This window comes from Theobroma umbraticum, unplaced genomic scaffold (genome assembly GCF_002168275.2).
Source record: "Theobroma umbraticum cultivar Fairchild unplaced genomic scaffold, ASM216827v3 scaffold_30.0, whole genome shotgun sequence".
Taxonomy (NCBI): domain Eukaryota; kingdom Viridiplantae; phylum Streptophyta; class Magnoliopsida; order Malvales; family Malvaceae; genus Theobroma; species Theobroma umbraticum.
Genome location: NW_018397254.1, coordinates 12,807,483 through 12,810,114, shown reverse-complemented (window position 1 = coordinate 12,810,114; position 2,632 = coordinate 12,807,483).

Below are 2,632 nucleotides of genomic sequence, written 5' to 3'. Positions count from 1 at the left end.
CATCTTTTATGTAGACACCGCATTTGTTCGGAGTTGTCTTAATGATAAAAAAAAATAAAATAAAAACTAAAAGAGTAAAAATAAGAAAAAAATAAATAATAAAAAAATTAAAACAAAAAGGGAAGGAGATAATGATAATGATAAGAAAAGTTTTGAATGAACAACCAAACGGATTAAGAATCAGTTTAAATCAATCCTAATCGAATAATTTTTGAAATTCATTTAAAAAAAGATGAAGGAAATCCTAATCCAAGACCAACACAAAATGAGTATTGTTAGTGTATAAGTCTCAATAAACAATATAACAAAAGAGGGTGAATTAATATATAAAAAATCTCTTTTAAAATCTACGTATAAAAATCAAAACCTTTTCACCCAAAATGCTTTTTAGCATCAAAACCAAGTTTCCAACAATAAATCACTGAGTATAAAAATAATATACCAAAGTAAAATATTTTTTTAAAAATTTAAATGATAGCTATGAAAAATAAAAAGAAAAATAATTTCCTAAATGTGAAGCAATAAATCAATATAAAACTATTTTCCTAAGGCAAATATAGGCAATGAATAATAGTGTAGAAAATTAAAAAGAGACATGAAGAATTTATAGTGGTTCGGCTTTTTCGATGTCTACATCCACTTTCTAGGTAACCAAGGACTTTTAACCCACTATCAAGGTTTTTTGCTTTTTAACGGGACAAAGTGATAATCCTTACACAATCCACAAAGGGTTTTTGCTTTTTATCGAGATTAAGTAATAACCTTTATAATAAAATTTTCACAAGATTGTTGTGGATTTAGTATACGTATCGAACAAGTAATATAGATAATAGGTCCATAATCGTATCTAATGGAGATTTGCTCTTAATTGTTCACTAAGTACAAAAATTTTGATAGATTAATCTTATTCAAGTAATTTGATTTTGTAAACAATTAATTAAAACTAAATTTAATCAGAAAACTAACCTAATTAAAGAAGACTAAAAATTCACTAGAGAAAAGTAATAGATTAAAACTTAGGATTATGAGTTCATTCAACATTTCATCTAATATTTGTTTCTCTCAATATTTACATTCATGGATCGTTTTTCTAACCTAGAATCCAAACCTATGCACAAGTTTCCATTGAGAGGCTTGCTCCAATATCTAACTTAATTAAGTCACCATATGTCTATTGTAATCAATTATATAAGGTTCATTAAGCTTGTGTTCTAATTTGACTATGTATGGAATTTAGGCATATGTATACCCTAATTGCAAATCAGATCACTTAAGTGATGTGAATATATACTACTCAAACCTTAGTCCAATTTAAAATTATTTTATTGAGTCTCATTTAGATTCACAAATAATTCAATTGTTAGCTAGTGTTAGTCTCAATGGAGTGCTAGAGGGGGGTGAATAGCATTTTTAAAAAAATTTGATGAAAACTTTTAAGCTTTCTCCTACACACTTAAATAATATAATTAAACACTAATGAATGAGAACGTTTGTTATCATAAAACCACATGGAGTCAACGTTCTTTCTTTTTTATTTTTGATAATGATAAAACACTTTTAGATTAAAAGTGCAGTGTTTATATTTAGTATGAATGCTTCAAATCCTTATGTATAATGAAGATTGCTTACTCTTAATTAATGCATTTAGTTTTTTTTAAAGATTACAATAAAATATTTATAATATTCACAGTAACTAAACAAGATATACAATATCCATAGTAGCTAAGTAAGATATACTAAATATTTATAACTAGGGCATAATATTCAACAAAACCATAATTAAGCAACACTCACATAAATTAAACATAAAGACCTATCAAACTCTACTTAGCTTAATCTTCTTTTTTCCCATTTTTTGTCATCATTAAAAAAAATATTCAAAACTCCTTAATGAGTGCATCTAGATTTTTCATTAATCTTTAAATTAGACTTTAACGAATGGGAATCATAAGCACTCATACAACAAAATCATACAAGCTTATAAATATAGTTCAATAACTTCAAAAGTCTAGTTTATAACTATGTAAGAACAAATGTAAGAGAGTTATATCATTTCAAGAACTTGTCAAGGATCACTCAAATAATGTTTAAGCAAATTTGATCATTTTGTTATAATCAAAACTATAATAATTTTAAAGTTAACAATCTTTCCCTATTTGATATGACAAAACTATGAGCATAATTTGCATTTGAAATAATTTTAAAATTTCCCTCTCAACATATGCTCAACATATGCATAAAATTAAATTTGCTCATAAACTTTCTCCCTTTTTTTATTATATCAAAAGGTCAAGAAGTGTAAGTATAAAACACTTAAGTCCAAGAAATAATAGTTAGTAAAAATCATCAAGAATATAAACATTAAGACCATGAATATGTAACAATAAAGTCACAAAGTTATTATTTATATGCACGTAATATTTGCAACCAAGTCATTAAGAAATATAGCCATTAAACACAAATAAGTATTAATTCATTAAGAGAATCATTAATAAGAATGCTAGATATGTGTATATATATAAGTGAAATGTGGACATAACATTTATAAAGTTCAAGAAAGATAAGCATAAAGATGTTTAATAACCACATAAGCCACATTTTAGCTTTAATACCAAGTGTTAAAGCTCAATAT